Below are 20,133 nucleotides of genomic sequence, written 5' to 3' on the forward strand. Positions count from 1 at the left end.
GCCTCAGGTTACATTTTAGTCACTTATGTTTGAAATGTTACGTTTTAGTTACTTATGTTATTGTTAAGTTCCGTTATCTCTCTAACGGCAATCCTACGTGGCAGTCCAACTAGATTTTAAATGCCAACTTGGATTTCTAAATGAGAAAAAAATAGATTTTTAATTAAAAAATTTAAATAATTAAAATTTTTAAACCTAAACTTTAACTAAAAAAAACTGTTCCTATCCTCTTTTTAATTTTTCTTCCATATCTTCTTTTTTTCAATGGGTTTTTTTTCTCATTTGATTGGAAAAACTATTATTAAGATCAAAATAGTTGAAATCAAATTGACTACTTCATAAAGATGGATTCAATAGAAGGTTCAGGTATGTCTTCTATATATTCATCGATCTCTTTATTCAATACTGAAAAACAAAAGATTAGATTTTTTATTGTTCAATGAAAACCCTAAATTAAAATTCTTGATATTTTCTTCTACTTTTTGAAATTATTTGTAAACATGCATTTTATTTTGCGTCAATAGACATCCCATAAAATGGACCAGAAACATGTTTCATTCAAGCTAGTTTTAAAATTTTCAGAAAAGGGTTGTTACTTTCACTGTTCTTGTTCCTAATTATTATAGTTTCTAGTTCTTTCACAGTTATTGAATAATTGGTTTCTCAATCAATTTTTTTCTGATCTGAATCAACTTGTATGTTCACAATCTCTTTGTGGGTATTCTAGATTATTCTTTCTTATTGCTGATTTCAACTATTTTGATCTTAATAATAGTTTTTCCAGCCAAATGAAAAAAAATCATTGAAAAAAAATAAGAGACAGAAGAAAAATTAAAAAGAAGGGATGAACAGTTTTTTTAGTTAAGGTTTAGGTTTGAAAATTTTAATTAATTAAAATTTTATTTTCATCCCATTTAGAAATCTAAGTTGGCACCTAAAATCTAGTTGGATTGCCACCTACGATTACCGTTAAAGAGATAACGGAACTTAACGGCAGAGTGATCACTTCGTAACAAAATAATAACATAAGTGACTAAAACGTAACATTTTAAACATAAGGACTAAAATATAACCTGAGACAAACAAAAGTGACTATTTTTATAGATTACCCTTTATATTATACACCATCGGCAACCCAAATCCAGTAACCGACCTCGAACTATCGCGTCGGCCGCCGTTACTGATAATTTGATTAAATGGGTTCATTTGAAGGTGATGGCTGGTGATGAAGCTTGGGAAAAATAGATATTAATTAATTTTTTGGTGTTGGAATCCCGTCCAAATGAAGAACATGATATGTAACTATTTTCTCCCTTCCCCAAATTTCTCCTTAGAAATTAGAAGTAACAACTGATTTTTTTTAAAACTCGATGGATGGTGGAATCCATATATACAGTTCATCCATCCAACCAGTTTAATTAAAAATTATTAAGATTTTAAAAATTTTAAAAATTTAATCATCTATTCAATCGAATTTTTATCCGGTTCAACTAGTTCTGATCCAATCGATTCAAAATTATTTTTCGAACTGATCCCCCGATTAGTTCTAAATCCAACTAATCTGACCAATCGATTCGGTCTGGTTCAAACAACATTTGTCACAACCGTTCCCCTATTGTCTTTTTTTTTTAAATTTAAATTATTTTCCCTTTTTCTTTGCCTACGATTCAATCAGACACCAACTTAATTAGAAAAATTATAGAAATATTTTTCTGTAATTAAAATAAGTCATATTACTGGAGGTTACTTTAGTTATTTTTTAAAGAAAAATATGCATATGGTGTGATTTAACTCACACAAATTAAATTAGTAAAATTTTAAATTTATTACTCAAACCAAAGCTTCATTTTAATATTTTCTTTATACATTTTTATTTTAATATGCACAATTTATTATCTTCATCATTTGCATAATATATATTAATTAATAATATTGTTGAATGAATTGGTGTCACAAGTTAACTCGACACCAAGACAAGATTGATGACAACACCATTCTAAACAATTGTACTCATCTAGCTAGTATTCTTAATCGGACATATCTATGTGTTTAAATTTTGTTTTGCTCACAATTTAATCCATTTTTTTCTGTTTTAATATAGTACATATTTAATGTGTTATTATTAATTAATTTCAAATCATACATTTCATAATATATTGTATGTTATTTTCAAACACACATTTATGTTCTAAATATGCGTACGTGTGTGATAAAATCTCTAGTATTAGTAATGTTGTTGATTGAGTTGATGTTACAAGTCAAGTTAACAACAGTTCAAGATTTATAACAACACTATGATAAATAATTGTACTAATTTAGTATTCTTAATCTGATGTATTTATGTGTTTAAATTTTGTTTTACTCACAATTTAGTCTCTCTCTTTTTTATTTGTAATATCGTACATGTTTTATTTATTATTATTAATTAATTTCGAATCATATATTTTATTATTTATTATATGTTATTTTCAAATACTTTTATGTTCTAAATACATGATTCTTACATGCTTACGCATGTATAGAATTTCTTGTACTAATTATAATTATAATAAAACAATAAAGTATAATAATATATATATATATATAATTTGATCTTGTCTTGGTTGTAACCCAGAAAAAATAGTTACTACGAATGTAATTCTAGAACTAAGTTAAATTTTTTACTTTGGTTTTAGAATTAAGGTTAAAGTTTAGTTTTAAGTGAGGGGCTAAATTGAGTGTTTCAAATTTTTTGAGGATAAAACAGTATTTTGAACTGAGTTAAGGGTCAAATCAAACCTCATTTCAAATTTTGAGGACTAAGAGTAAAACTTTCTGAACTAATAATAGGGGAACCAAATTGAACCATGTTGGATTAAACCAAGTTTTCGTAATTTAAAGATCAAATTGAAGTTTTGGAAATAATTGATGGCCAATTTTAAAAATGGAAATTAATAATTCCGTAATTTAGTCCAATTTTATGTATTTTAAAAATAATGAAAATAAGGTAGAAACCAACTATATTGAAATATTAAGTAATTACATAAAATTAAAATAGTTAAAATTTTTAAATATATAAAATAAAACCATTAATTTAATTTATTCATATCAATCGACAGATTATTAAATGAATAAGATTATTCAACGTTAATAATAAAAAAATGTACAAATTAAAAAATAATTAATTCCAATTAAAAATAGTTAAAAAATTGTTTTTTAAAGAAACAAAATTATTAAGCTAAACAAGTTGTTTCATTAGCGGTGTAGAAAGTACAATTCAAGTTTACTATGAGTATTAATAAACTTATTAAAAAATTCACTACATCTTTTCATTGTGCAAAAGAATTTTAAATAAAATAATGTAAAATTAATATTTAACTAAACATTGAATTCGAACATAAAAGTATTAAAAATAATATAGAAGTTTTGAATTAATATTCAAATTGTAAATTCAAATATCAAATTTTTTACAAATATATATTTAATATTTAATATTCAAATTCTATACCAAACTTTTAACTAATTAATATTATATATTTAAATAAATAAATAATAATAATTATTCTTTATTCAATTTTACAATTTTTTTTACCTATCTACAAGTGGTCACACATGTGGTTGGTGATTCACTGATGACAGAAATTACATCATGTACAAAGCCTAGGGTTGCAGCAATATCAGACATTTGCATATATATTGTGTGTCATGCTTTGTCACCCGACAAAGCTCAATATACAACGTCACCAATATCGCTAAACCCCAACTGTTGGAACAAGCCCGATACAAATCGGCCAATAGAGGCAAGTACATAATGTGGACCTTATTACTATTTGCATTTGGCATAAGTACCCCACTATCAGTTGCAATATATATGCTCAATCAGCGCACACCAGATTTGACTCAGTGGCATTGCTCAATAAGGTTTGGAAATTTTCATTCAACCAGGAAAATTTCAAACTAGTAAATCTAGTTTCCCCATCATCGGGTGAGCTTCCAAGCAACTGGTAGCAGAGGGCTGAAGGTTTGACCATTTAACTTGAACCTGTGACCGCATCACTGTCAATTGGGAGCCCGAGTTGCATTGCGACGTCTTCCAGGGTGATGGTGCACTTCCCACATGGCAGATCAAAAATGTGGGTCTTCGGGCGTCACCACTCAAACAAGGCAAATATTAAGTTTACTCTTAAGTCGAACATCCGGACCAATGCCACTGTTCCAAATCTGGCGGCATCCAAGTATAGCATAATCCATTCGTCCAAACGGTATCTTGAAATATGAACTCACAACCTCAACCGGTACTCATCTTGTCTATATCATATAACCACATTTGTTAAATCGACTAAGTAAATATAAGTTAAATCGCAACTCTATAAATATATTTGTGTAATAAATATCAAAATATTTTACCAGCTCGTTCATCATCAGTGCAGTGTGATCGGATGCTCGGAGAAGAGAACTCATAGTGATATTTGCATAATCAATAAAAAATTAATCACCAACTCAAAAAACTAAATACGGTTAAACATTATATTATAATATATAAATTATTGCAATTAAAAAATCTTAAATCTAATAAGATTTTCCCTCAAAATACCAATACAACAATCTCAAAACTTCAAACACCAAAAGAAATACAAAATTTTCAATTTCTCCATTTTCTTTCCCAAATTTCGACTAGTGGGGTGAATGGGGGACCATTGGGATTTATAGAGGAAGAGGGGGAGAAGAAGAAGAAAAAGGTCTGACTTGCGCTACACAACCTGGCGACACGAAAATAAAAAATAAATAAAATTTTTTGACATAAGTGTCGCCAAGAAGAACGACGACACCAAAAAGTATATAAATTTTTTTCTTTTCTCTGATACATTTTTTTTATCTGGCACCTTTTTTTTTTTAAATTTTCCGATGCCTCTAAAGGGAATGGCAGCACCCATCAAAATATTTTTTTTCCCCCCAAAATACCAATATTTTTAACGGGTATGTAGAAAAATATATACTAGTGTTGCCAATGGGAATGACAACACCAAAGAAATTTATTTATTTTTTAAATTTGGCAGTCATTGGATAATGATGAGGGGTGGTGCCGCCATTCTCATTGGCAGCACCAATAATCACCATAGAAAATGGGTCATTTTCGTACAAGATTTTACACCTAGATCAGTTTTGCAATTAATCATTTTTTTAGGTTAGTTTTAAAAAAAAGCCAAATAGTGACAATCCTATTATTATCGTTTTTTATTGTAATTTTCGTTTTGCACAACATTTTTAATACTATTAGCATAAGAAACTACTTAAATTGTTTGCTTAAGATTAAAATATTATTCTTTTATAATCAATATTTTCATCTAGATGGTAGGTTTTGGGTTATTTTTTTTATATATGCCATAATTATTGTAAACAAAAGGGGTTAATTCAATATTAAATGTTTCATTCCATTCCGTTTCTCCAAATTAAAAATAAAGATTTAAATTATATTAAGGTATTTTTTCCAAATTTAGCCCAATACTATAATATAATCTCTATTAAAGCCTTTTTTTTCCTACATGTCATAATATGATAAACAATTATATCAATGGTCATCCTTGAATACTATAATATAACTTTTCATTTGAAGATATCTAGAAACAACAAGATAATATTTTCCTACATGTCATAATATGATAAACAATTAATTCAAGAGTTGTTTATTTTTTAAAATAATCAATTAAAGAACTTATACTCCATTATTTAAAATAAAATAAATGAAACATCTTACCAGTTGGTGGGTGCGAAAATTTGTATTTTGGATCTCAAATTGCATCAAGAAATATTCTAGTGTCATGTGCCAATCGTTCCCATCCAACCATAACAAATATGAAACACATATTAAAATCACAAACTACTATAATATTCTGAGTCGAGACACCTTTTTCCTAATGTAAGGAGTTTGTTTATTTGGTGGAAGAATGACGGTAATATGTGTACTATCAATTGCACCTATGCAATCCTAAACAAATAATTGTATTAGCCTCATGCATATTTTTAGTTAAAAATATTAAAATATAATGATATAATTTAAAATTTAACCTTAAAATGTGGCATATATTTAGAATCATTATGTATTTGTTTAAGTATTGAGCTATGATGGTTGTGAAACTAACTAATAATTCGACTTAAGGCAAGCGCACCTATCGAACAGTAGTATAGTTATGGTGAGACTGGAATATCGTATCCACGAAGACCAAAAGTACTAGTAGTTACTCTCTTTGTATTATCTACCCTAAGAATTTAAGGGTGTTTTTAAACTAAACTAATTTTCTAATTTATCTAAGATCATGACAGAGGTGAAAGTTGGAAAATACTTTAGGAAAACCGATTGAGAAAACAATACCCAAGAAAGAATCCACCTAGACTTCACTTATTACCTTTGACTTAGACGATTTATTCACTTGACTTATCCCGTAGAAATCCCTAGTTTATGTTAATATCTCTCTCGAGACTAAGAACAACTGACTCTAGGTTGATTAATTGAAATCTCTTTCTAATTAAAACCTCTATTGTCACATTAACTCGATCTATGGATTCCCTTATTAGATTTGACTTTAATCCGGTAGATTTATGTCGCCCTATCTCTAGGATTGTATTCAAAGCTACTTAATTATGAATGATCTACTCTTAAACAGAGACTTTTTCTCCACTGAATAAGCACATCAAAAACCTGGATTAATATCCTGAAATATTAAAGCAAGAATTAAAAATCATAATTAAGAATAAGAACAAGTATCTATCATATAAATCAAAGCATAATAAGATTCTTCATAGGGTTCATCTCTCTTAGGTATTTAGGGAGTTTAGTTCATAATAATAATGGAAAACATCTCAAAGTTTAGAAAACAACAAAACATAAAGAAATCCAAGAACTTCTAGAAAATTGGATGGAAATCTTCAGTCTTGATGTAGATCCTGGCTCCGAGGTGATTCCGATGGCTAGTCGCGGGTATTTTCTACCTCCAACTCTGTGTGTGTCTCTCATCCTCTTCTAGGGTCTTTATATAGACTTTTGAATGCCCAAATTAGCCCAAAATAAGCCTTTTCCGAGTAGAACTAGACTTGGGCTCGACAGGGACACGACCGTGGGCCACGCCCGTGTGCAGATGCTCAAGCCGTGTGCAATTTTGACTTGGATTAATGTCGACATGGCCATGACACACGGGTGTGTGGTCTACCCGTGTGTCACACATGGGCGTGTGGATTACCCATGTGGAACTGCCTAGGTCATGCGAAACATTGATTTAGGCCTAATTTGTCCATTTTTGGCTCGTTTCTTGCTCTTTTTGTTATCCTAAGCTTGCCTGAGTATAACACATGAATTCAAAGGATTAGGAGTATCGAATTCAATAAAATCAACGAAAAAAATCATCCATAAATATGTCAAGCATAGGATAAAAATATGTATCTATTACGGTTTATCAAATATCTCCACACTTAAGCATTTGCTTGTCCTCAAGCAAAATCCTTAACTCAAAATTAAACTAAATCCTTCTCAACTTATAATTCTCATCAATAATGTTCGAAATAATCCATAAGTAATCATACATTAAGAGCTTAACCATAAGAACATCAAAGTTTCAAACAATCCAAATTGAGCATTTTAATCCTAAAATCATAGGCATCCCCCTTTATCTAAGTAGTTATCTTTAATTCCAATTTGACAAGAGTTGACATCCTCACTAAAGGTTCACTCAAATCACTCAAAGTGTTTAAGGTTTAACAATTAAGCACTCAATAGTCAAACATGAAAAGTTATTACCATAAGCTTGCATAAAAATCAAATCTCCACCACTATAAATGAGATGATACACAAATCAAAAGGTCTTTAGCAGGGTTGTAATGGGGCTTGGGTTAAAGGTGTGGATAAATGATCAAAAAGAGGGTTAGAATCAAGATTAATTTAAATAAATAACCAAACTTAAAAAAATGAAGCTCATTGCTGAATTACAAGAAGGTGCCAGAATTCAAACTATCTAAAGCAAATGATGTGAGCTTTTTCTCAATATAACAATTTTAACTTATCCAAGCTCCTTAGAACAATATGTAACTGAATTAATAAATATACGGGTTTTTTTTAGAATAAGAACACATAATGGAGAATACGGGTTCTCCATAATAAAACTTCCTAACTTAGAAACTGATCGTGAATCGATACCTTTGTAAATGCAAAATGACATGCAAACAAAAGAAAAGAAATAGCCAGTATCACATGATATCAATAAATCTCAACGATAACTTATAAGGGTAATGTCTAAATTTTAAACCTAACTAAGTTGGGCTCTTACGATTTTTCGATATGAGGTTGGTTCTAAAGTTTGAGGTACCCGAACCAGCAGATTCCTCGATTCTCACCCATTATAGGCTCATTTGAAATGAGTTCAGTTCAAGGGAATACATTTCCCTATGGCTACACGGAGATGAAAATCTCACGAAACCATAGGTACGGATGTATCCCGAAAGTGATCCACTATCCTACACGGAGGCGAAAACCTCACGAAGGCGTAGTTTCTCACTCCCACTTAAGGGTGTGACCACAACGATCATGTAAATGTAATGTGTACCAAAATATAACAAACATATGCAGTAATTCAAACACATGTAATGCAAAGAGAATTAGATTTTAAAATTTTTAATTTCCGACATTAAGACAAGAGATAATCAATTACACGGCTTGACTCTCTTATGGAGTCCCCAGCGGAGTCGCCAAGCTGTCGAGACCATTTTTAAATCGATTTTTGGAAAATGGGTATCGACTTTAAAAATGAAAACATGAGTCGCCACTAATCTTTTTAGGTGTGATTGGATCACATTTAAAACATTTTGTTTTAAAATTGTTGGTTTTGGTCTACGAAATCAAAAGAACGGGTTCGGGAGCCAGTTACATACGAGGAAGGATTAACACCCTCGTAACGCCCAAAAATTGGTACCTAATTGATTATCAAGTGTCTTTAATGTTGGAAATTTTAAAATTTTAAGATGTAATTCTCTTTAAAACATTTTAATTTTGTAAATTTGGGCTCACTCGTATCAAAGTATCGACACTAAGTTAGCTTTTTGGAAATCCCTATCTTGAAACAACAAAACGTTATATCCAGTCGGTTAGGACATATTGCTTTGAAATTCCAAGACAATTACTCGCATTTTGAAACCTTAAAAAACTTAGAAGGGTACTTGATTATTCGAACTCAACGAGAAAAGTCGCAACCCAATAAGTTAGGGCACTATTTTTCTCGAAATTTCCAAACACCAAGCATTGCCTCTATATTTGTTGAAAACTTTGGAATTTTGTTTTTAATTAATGTATGAGAAATCACATTATCATTAAGGAACAGAATATTGCAACAGTAAGTGAATAAAACATGCATTTAAACGAAACAGTAGCAATAACACAAAAATCATATACTAGATACATACATATAAGAATAATATATATAGCAAATCTTAACAACATGCATGTAAAGATATACATAGTATATATTGAAAATGAATAAACAAAGCATACAAACATACAAAGTAGTAATTAACAATAATGCATGAGATACAAAAAAAAAAGTAATACAATATCTATGTACATGTTCATAAAACGTAATATCAAATAATAAATATAAACTAACATTTAACACATGATATATGCAATATAAAAAATGCATAAAAGAATTATAATATATTATTAACAAAATATACATATAATACAAATAAAAATATGATATTTAATAACAATTTTAAAATAGTATTTAATTATACAATATGTAATATATGATGATAGAATTTAAAAATATATCGTCTTAGAAAAAAAATAATGTATAAGAATTTATATTTATAATAAAATAATTATAATTTAAATTTAGCATAATATAAAATAAGTAATTAATGATGAAATATACATGCAAATAAAAATAAAAATGACATAATAATATAAAATAATATATATAACATGTATATAAAAATAATGTATAGTATATATATTAATATATAATATAAGCACAAATATAATAACCATATATAAATAATAATGTAAAATAATAATAATATAAAATAATATATTTAAAACGTAAGATAATATAAAGATAAAGATATTTAAACATTAAGTGATAAAATATAGTATAGATATATATAGGAAAATAATATATGATAAAAATATAAGTAGTATTTTTTAATAATAATATATGTATAGTTTTTTATAAATAGATTATATAAAATAAAATAAAATAATTTAAAAATGGTAAAACAAAGGTTAAAATTGAATTTAAATAGAATTATAAGGCTAATTTGCAAAATAGTATAAGTTCTGGGCCAGATTTGCGAGAATTAAAACGGAAAAGGACTCACTGGGCAGTTTGCCCTAATTCTAAACGACGCCGTCTCCAGGATGTAATAACCGTTTGGATTAAATTAAAACTAAAACAAAATAATAAGGCCAAATCATAAATAAAATAAAGTGTAATTATAAACTAAAAAAGGGTGGAAGGACTGATCGGGTAATTAACCCAATTCTAAAAATGCGCGGATCCTCCCCGGGTAATCGGGTCAACGCGCGGATCCTGGGGGTCTAAAGTCGTTTCGCTGGGGCTATATAAACCAAAGCTTTAGCCCAAAAATCATTTTACACTGGGTTTTAAAAAAAAAACTTAAAATTCTCTCTGAAATGAGAGGAGAGAGAGAGAGAGCTTGGCTCCGGTCTCCGTCGAGCCGAGCCTCGGTCCTCGGCTTCACGCGCCCATGCGCCGTCACCGACTCCTCCCCGTTCGGTGGCCGAAGACCCGAAACCTCGATTTTTCTACGCAAATAAAGGGTTCGACCTTTTTCTTTTCATTATTTACAGTATATAAGTACATATATGTAAAATATTTTACCTTTGTGTATCTCAATTAACTGTAGTATCCTACTTTGTGTACGTATGTAAAAATAAGATTTTTATTGCATCTATGTATGTATTTCAGAAACCTCAAAATCATCCCTTTACATCCTCTCAATTTGGGCTTTTTATAGCCACTGAAAAAGAAAAAGAAAGAATCTTTACAATCTTTGGTTTATTTCTTGCCATATTTGTTCTGTTTCTGTCGTTTTCTTTCTATTTTTGCAGGTATTTGCGAGAAATCCAGCGGTGGCGAAGGCTTCGATGATGGCGGTGACGGTCCCGGCCTTGACTGCATTGATGGCCTCGATTCGGGGAACTAGACAGACACTCCCCAAAGCTTCCAGAATCCTTTACGGCGCGAGGAAAAAAAAGAGAATTAGGAAGAAACCCTAAGGTTTGATGTGTGTTTGGGGCTCATTGGGCCTGTTAAGAATTTGGGCCATGACTGTATTGGTGTATTGGGTCACTGTAACGTGCTATGGGGTTATTGGGTTTGATTTAGGCTAACGGGATGTTGGGTTATTTTTTTTGGGGTGTATTTGGGTTGTTGGGTAGTAACAGTGGGCCTGCTGGGTAGGGTCTTGTAATTGGACTTTTTAAATGGACATTTTAAATAAATAAATACTTATTTATTTAATTTTTATATTCTACTTTCAGCCCGATCAAATTTGGGTTATTACACATGGTATAGATTGTTTGAATTAAGTAATTTGTAGAATTTACATTGATGATTATTGGTTATATGAACTTCTATGAATGGTAAGGTTTGTAGTGTTAAGGATTTATGTTGAATTGATGGTCTGTGAGGTGAACGAGTTTTTTCCCTTACTATTTGCTTAATTAGTCAGGAATTTTGTGTAATTAGTAATGGAGAATTGGATGTATAGTCAAATAAGGAACTGTATCCTAATGGTGTTAAGTGCAGAACACTTTGCAAGGAGAAGATTCCAATAAAAATGTAGAAAATCTTGAAACCGGAAATTCAAGTTGCAAAGTCAAGAAAGATGCCTCTGATTCTCTGGTGAGAGTTCATCTTTTTACTTTTTCTGTTAGTGTTTTTATAGACCATTTTCAATGTTTTGATGGTAGTGATCACTACATGATGTGAAGTAAAAATAGTTGTTATAGCATTTTAGGTATGGGGTTGGCATTTCATGGACAATTGAGCAGGATTATTATGTATGTCAAATAAGACTTCAATTTTACAGCATGATAAATTAGATTTTGTGATGACATTCACATGAATGCTTTCTTGTCCTTTATTTATATGGTTTTCCAATTTCACAATGGAATATACGTAAATAGTAATGAAACCTTGGTCTTAAAATTTTATTTTAGGAAACTGGTTTGCTTAAAATTATATCTTGATAAATTACACTTTGTAATGACATTCAAATTGGATGTTTTCTTTGTACTGGCAGCTCGATAGATTCATGCCAAATCGTTCAGCAATGGACTATGATTATGCACATTACATGCTGACTGAAGGGAGGAAGATCAAAGAGAACCAGACAGTTTTCTCACCAGCCAGGGAGGCCTATAGGATGCAGCTAGCCGAGGTCTTGAACATGAATAGGACTTGGATCTTGGCTTTCAAGAACAAGCCACCAACACCTGTTGAATTCTTCCATTGGCTTGAACAATTCTGAAGTACAGTTATGGGATTTTGCTTCAAATAGGCAGGTTTGTATAAGCTCTAAATATTAGCAATTTCTTTTTGTTTCCCAGTTCTGTCATTTATTCCGACTCAATCCTTTATTTTCTAATGCTTGCAGTTGCACACTCTGAGAGGTTGTCACTGATCAATAGTGGGTTCAATGGCATGGAATAGTCACTTTCTTACAACTGGAGGAATGGATGGTATGATAGTTAACAATAATGTAAGGATTAGATCCCATGTTGTTAAAACCTACAGAGGATATCGGCAAAAAGTTTGTGGGCTGAAATGGTCAGCTTCTGGACAACAACTGGCCAGTGGAGGCATGATAGTCTTGTTCACATATGGGATATGCCCAAGGCATCTTCAAATTCACCAACACAATGGATACACAGGCTAGAGGATCATACATATGGGATATGGGATATGTCCAAGGCACAACAGTTGGCAAAAGAGAAAGCTGATATTACAATCAAGAGTCTCCAATGTCTTCCTCAAAGTCTTCAAATTATACATTTGTCTGAGAAAAAATAATTTCTCTGTAAAATTAAATTGATGAACAATAAAGTTTTTGTGGTCATCAATATTAAGCTAATAAACTTCCATTATGTATACAAGGAAAACCTATGTTACAGGGGTTTCTCTTTTTCTTCTTTAAAGTATTTGTGTTTGACGTTTATCTGAAAAAGTGTGAATAGACTTTGGTTGTTTTCAATTTATGAGGGTTAATATTCTAGCTTAATAATTGAGTATTATTATATATTAAATTTGATTTATTTATTTATAAATAAATTATTGCAATATATGTAAAAATAATTTAAAATATAAATTTATTAATATATATAAATTTATTAATATATGTAAAAACGGCTTTTCCGGAAAATATTTTCAAGAAACCTGCCAATTTTCAAGAAACCTGCCAAACAACAGAAAATATTTTACACAGATTCATCCAAACACTGGAAAAGTAAATCATTTTCAGAAAAGTAAATCATTTTCTAGAAATTATTTTCCGGAAAACATTTTACTGGCAAACAAACGAAGCCTTATTTTATTTTTACTTGGTTTGGTTTGGGCCCAGGCAAAAATGACCTATTATAGTTTTGATAAGAAATAATACTTCATGTAAAATCGCAAGTATTGGCACGATCAAAATTAATATGTTCGATAGAGTCGTCCAAACACTTAGTGGTGTACAACATGTACAATAATTGAAGAGGAATTTGATTTTGTTAAGTACTCTTGATTAAAGGGCACAAGTACACAATTGAAAGTGGGGCTTTGAAGATTAGCAAGGGCTCCCTCGTTGTGATAAGGGCACAGAAAGATTGTCAAGTTATATGTTTTGCAATGTTCAACTGTTACTGGTGATGTAATTGTCGCTTCCTCTTTTACTTGTCAGATGATGATGTTACTTGACTTTGACATATGCCTCTAGGGTATATGAGCGAGAACGACATGACAGAATTGACCAAAAGAGAACTTCTTGATGAACAAGGCAGTAGCAAATTGAAGTTCGGTGAGCACCGCGTTTTTGGGAAGCAAAAGAGAGTTTGATTCACCAGAGAAATCCATAACACTAAGAGAACGCTGTATTATATTCATTCTGATCTTTTGGGACCATCTAAAGTGCCTTCGAAGGGTGGCGCTAATTATATGTTGATGATCATTGATGAGTTTTCCAGCAAAGTTTGGGCATTCTTCCTGAAACAGAAAAGTAATGTGTTTTCCACATGAAAAACATGTGAAGCATGATAGAATATAATGACTTATGTTACGTGAAGTTATGTCATGAAACTGGATTTTCATGCAAGAGCTTGAAGATGTTTATTGTGTATGATGATACGAGATTTCATGCAAACACTAAGAGTTAATCTATGCTTATTGTGGATCGAGTTGGCTTACTTTCATGTGGTTGCATATATATAAAGTTTCATGTCTTGAATATATATGTATATGATCCTAGATAACTGTATTTATAGTTATATTGTTGTGCGGGTAGGGAAACGTGTATATATATATACTTTGAAATAAGGCAATATATATATGTATTTTTTGGTAATATATATAATTCTTAAAAACTCATAAAAATCAAACGATTCTTTGGTTGAAATGGAAAAGGTAAATGACTAATATGCATGTGTCCTAAATTCAAATTTTATTATAGTATTAATTTATTAAAAAATAAAAAGATAAAAAATACCCTCCTATTAACACTTATTATTTTGTATATAAAAGGGTATTTTAATAATATCATAATTAAATTGGTGCTCAGTTAACTTGTAAGATCAAGCTAGTAATAGGCTTAATACAAGTATAAACAAGTAACTAGTATGGTTCTCAACTCATGCTTTACTTTGGTTTAATTATTTTGGGGATAAATTATGAAGTTAAAATATAAAGGTTATAATATGGTCCAAGTTTATGTACTTTCTATATATTTGTATTCAATTCCAATATTTTTGTGTTTGAGAATTTAATCTCTTTAGTTTTTGGATTTAAATGATTAGATCTAATTGTTAACATCGTAAAATTGTTCTATTAAATTCACTGGTAGGATTAATTTGCTCATTTGAACAACATAACAAGTAGGATTGATCAAATTCAATGATACAATTTATTACAAGTTTAATTTTTGGATTTACTTTCCTTATTTAAGAAAACCTGTTGAAAGAGTAAAGTTGAGGACTTCTTGATTTATTCCAAAAGTGCTGCGAATCCCATTTTCCATGACTGATTGCTAAGACTATACCCTCCGTCGACTGGTAAGTTAACACCACTAATAAATTTAGCGTCATCACTTGCCAAATACAGTGCCGCATTGGCAAAATCTTCAGCCTCCAGTACGGGGCCTTTCAACACTGCTGAAACCGCAAGCATCTCCTCTCCCTTCTTCTTATCAATATTCCCAATTGATTTTTGGAACAATGGGGTCAAAATTGCGTTAGGCGAAATGCAGTTAACTCTAATTCCATGCTCACCTAACTCCACGCTCAAGCTCTTCGTCAGCCCTGCGACGGCATGCTTTGATGCCTTGTATGCATGGGGGAGACCCACACTGATTTTGAAACAATACTTGATGTGAAGAGTATGCAGCCTTTCTTAGCCGGGACCATGGCCCTGGCAGCATACTTGGCACCCAAGAAACCACCCAATACATTGACATCGAACACTCTCTTGAAGTCCTCAGCGCCGGCGTCTGTCACTCTTACTTCATTGTCACCAGTAATGCCTGCATTGTTGAACATGATATCTAGCTTTCCGTACTTGGAGACAACCAAGTTTACAGCATTTTCAACATCGGATTCGCATGTTACATCGCAGTGGACATAGCTGATGTTATCCGTTCCAAGCTCTTGACAAAGGGAGTTGCCCAATTCGTCTTGAATATCAGCAATCAGAACCTTGGCTCCATGTTTGACAAATAGTCTGACTGTACACTCTCCTAAGCCACTGGCACCACCAGTTATCAGTGCCACCTTGCCATCCAGTCTGTATCAAACAAAGAAGAAATAAGGTTTAGATACTAAAAGTTGGACCCAAACCTATTCAATATCATGTCTTCAGGACTAATTATATGAACCCAATTAAGCTTCGAGTTCGACCATTTTCACTTTAAAAACACATTGGTAAGCCTATTTTAAAGAAGAAATTTCTAAATGTGAAATATGAATTTGTGGAATCGTAAGATTTAATTACCTTTTGGTTACTGAGGACCCGAAACTCATTGTTTTAACGAAGAAAATAGAAATTCGCCTTTGGTTTTTCTTTTGATTGAATGCTTGGGATGCTGTGGCTTCAACTCAATGTTATTCTGGTCTTTTATAGCTTCAGGGAAGGTAACAATGTTCTGAAAATTCAACGATGTCATCATCCTAGCTTGTAGACTTTTCTAATCATCACTCTTATTTAAACATGTGGAGACACTTTAGTCAAATTATATTTTCTAAAAACAAATATTTTTTTAGGGTAAATTACATAATTTTCATAAACTTTCATTTTAGATATTTAAATTTTTATTACAAAATAAACATTGAATTAATTTACATGGTACATTAATTTTAAGCACTCTTATTAAGATGTTTAACGGAAACCCGTGCAGAATTTAATATAAGATTTTGATATTATTGATATTTTCCACGTATAATCAGTGATGGAGCTAAAAAATTTTTTTGAGAGGGCAATAATTAAATTATATATTTTTAAAATAGTAAAAATAAAATTTTATCATTTTAATAGCTTTATATGTTTATAATTTTTAAAGAGTTAAATTAAATTTTTATCATTTTTAAGAAGGCTAAAGTGTAATTTTATCATTACTAATTTAAAATTTTATAAATTATAAAAAGTCTAAATTAAAAATTTATGATTTTAGGGTGCCATGTGTCTCTAGTAAGCTCCAACAAATCATATAACTAAACTATTATCAATTTAATTACAACTTTCTTTTATTTACAATATAATACTAAAGAGTAGACAATATCATTTTTAATTGATGATATAATACTTTTTTTAAATTTCTTTTTGTAATAATTTGGTTATCTTGTGCCGAGCCTTCTTAATTTAAAAAAAAGTTTATTTTCAACAATTATTTCCTTTTCTCTAATAACTATTATTGAATGTATTTATTAATTTAGTGTAAATATCTTTTGTATTTATCATAAATCATTAGCATAATTATTGCGTCTTACTTCACCAACTTTTTGTTATTTTTAATTTAGTATTTTAACTTACTTCCATACTTATTAGTTTTTTCCCTGTGCATTGCACGGGTTGATTACTAATATTAATTTAAATATATTGTATTTATTAAATAATATTTTAATATATTATTTGAATATTTAAATTCAAATATATCATATTTCTTATCAAAAGTTTGGTACATAGTTTGAATATTCAACATTAATATTTGCATTTAAATATATTATATTTTTTTGTCAAAAATTATGTAAACAGTCTGAATATATAATTTGAATATTCAAAATTTTGATATTATTTGTAATGATTTTATGCTCTAATGCAATGTTTAATCAATATTATTTTAGTTAAATATTAATTTTACATTGGATTTACAGGAATATAAATTTAAGTAGTGGATTCTTTTCAAAGTCTAAATAAGGGTGTGTTAGAATTAGGTTCATCAGTTATAATTATTGAAAAATAGTGAATTCTTGTCACTGAATTAGGATACATAAACGTAGGGAAACTAAACTGCATAAACAAACTTTTTCCCTTGTTAAACTTTTGTTTTCGCAATACTTGTAGAAATGTTTACTTCCGCGGTCATTTTTACTCGTATATTGCTTTTTACTTTGCAATTATTTCAAGTCAACAAAAATTATTCTTAAAAAATCAATAATCTTAATCTGTACAACTTAAACATAAAAATACTTCAAATAGAAAATTATCTAAATTTAAATTACTTAAATATAAAATGACACGAATATATAACTTGAAATAATTTAAATATGATATGATTTTGTCAAACATATCCAAAATGACTGACAAGAAAATAAACCCTCGCTTTTGAATTTTCTTCTGATAGCAATGCTTGGGATGTTGTGTTTCAATTGAATATTGTTATTCTGGTCTTTTTTAGCTTCAGGGTGCCCTGCAATGTTCCAAAAAATCAACAATGGCATCCTCATGGTTTGTACGCATTCATTGTATATATATTATATAACTTTCAAGTCAATGATCCAATTCTCGATTATGACTTTTCTAAGTAATCACCCTTGACTCGAAATATTTATATATATCATTAGCCAAGTATTTTGACTCGGTTAGGTCTCATAAATTAAATGATATTGATTTAAAGTACTTAAGCTCAAGGCGCCACTAATCAATCAGTGCGACATAGTAGTAGGGACTTGGTTATACATTGTCAAGTTTATGTTTATTTATTTCAGTCAGTTAGTTTATTTTGATCTATTTTTTATATTGGAAAAAATATTAAATTAAAAATAATTATAAAAAATTTAAAAGTAAAAAAAAACTCATCAAGAATTAAATAAACTTTCATCGAAATTTTTCAGAAATTGTTATATTATTATAAAAGTTATTGAAAACTTTTGCCATGTAGCATGCTATGGCCCGCACATGGTAAACTCAATTCTGTCCGGGCCCAAACCAAACAAATCAAGCCTAATAAAAAATAAATAAAAACAATCCAGCCGATTTACAATATCAAATCTAATGGCCCAAATCAAAACAAAAATTTAATGACTTAAATGGCCCAAAAGCCTAAATTTAAAAAAAAAAAACTCTAGCACGCGCCACACCTTAGCCTAGCCGCTGCCGCTTCTAGCGCTTGCCACCAACTGCTCTGTCAACCACCATGCAAAAAAGAAGAAACAACACACGCAATTACCAGTGGCAAGAACAGTAAAAAGAAATTATATAAAAATTGAATGAAATGGCTATAAAAGCCATTGAACAAATCTATATGAAAATGTTTTTTTTTGGGAATAGAAATCGAAATAGAAAACGAAACAATCAAAAAATTCAAAGGTGATCTTTTTTATTTATTTGTCCTTTATTTTTTCTTTTTTAATCTGTTATTATCTATATATAAAAAAATAAAATAAAAAATTACCTGGCATTCGATATTTTGTCGTTGGAAATCGAACCGTCCTCCGCATTTTTGCAGCCACCGGTGGGTCTCCGGTGAGCACCGACCCTAGATCTAGATTTTGGGAGTCGAAAAGCCCAAAGTGGGTTTTTTTGGTTTTTTCAACCACCAGGAACAATGGAGTCATTGCCGGCGACTGGTGGCTGTCGCAGCGAAAACTCGCCAAACCTAAGCCTGACACAGGGAAGGGAAAAAAAGGGTTTCAGGATTTTTTTAAAAGAATAGGCTGAAATGATTTTTTAAAGTTTTTTTTTACTTATATAGGGTGCCAATATGGCACCGTTTTAGAAGGGTCTGAAAGGCCCCAAAACGACGTCGTTTTGGGGGCCAACCCGATCCGACCCGACCTGACCTAGCAGGATCAACATGTTTTTTAAAGGGGGTCTAATTGTTATTTTGTCCCTTCTGCTTTTTTGCTACTTTTCAATTTAGTCCTATTCATTTTTATTTGTTTTTATTTTTGCCCCATTATTTAAATCCCTGTACAATTTAGTCCCCTGACCCATTGTGAACCCCTTGGGGAATGACACATGTTAATGTGAGGGGAATAATTTCCATTTGACCCCTTAAATTTTTATCTTATTTTAATTTAATCCTTCAGTTTCTTTTTCTTTATAATTTAGACTATTAGTTTTGTTATATTTTAAATTTAGTCCTTTATTCCTTTTCTTTGTTTATTTTGCAATTTATGCTTCAAGTTTTTCTTAAATTTCAATTTATCCCTTATTTGGTTAATTTTACCTCTTTATTTATTATGTTATTTATTTTAGTATTTAAAATTTAGGTTATTTATATTTTCTTTTATTTATACATTTTATTTTTTATATTATCCTTGCTATTATTCCATTATTTATTTTTTACCTTTTTATACTTTCAAAAAAAAATAGATTGTTTATTTTTTTTGCACATTTTGTTATTATCATTATTATTATCTTATTATGCATATTAGTATCATGATTTATTATTACTATTAACTTT

The 20,133-nt window shown here is 30.2% G+C and overlaps 1 long non-coding RNA gene and 1 pseudogene across 1 annotated transcript; one reads left to right on the forward strand and one right to left on the reverse strand.

The window, feature by feature from the left end:
- The first annotated feature begins 10,607 nt into the window (after positions 1–10,607).
- Positions 10,608–13,164, forward strand: LOC107925656 (uncharacterized). The gene is made up of 3 exons (XR_001692042.2): positions 10,608–11,888; positions 12,289–12,550; positions 12,643–13,164. It is a non-coding gene; the product is annotated as an uncharacterized lncRNA (long non-coding RNA).
- A 1,931-nt stretch (positions 13,165–15,095) lies between these two features.
- On the reverse strand, positions 15,096–16,343 carry LOC121229912 (secoisolariciresinol dehydrogenase-like; annotated as a pseudogene).
- Positions 16,344–20,133: the final 3,790 nt, after the last annotated feature.

This window comes from Gossypium hirsutum, chromosome A01 (assembly GCF_007990345.1).
Source record: "Gossypium hirsutum isolate 1008001.06 chromosome A01, Gossypium_hirsutum_v2.1, whole genome shotgun sequence".
Classification (NCBI taxonomy): domain Eukaryota; kingdom Viridiplantae; phylum Streptophyta; class Magnoliopsida; order Malvales; family Malvaceae; genus Gossypium; species Gossypium hirsutum.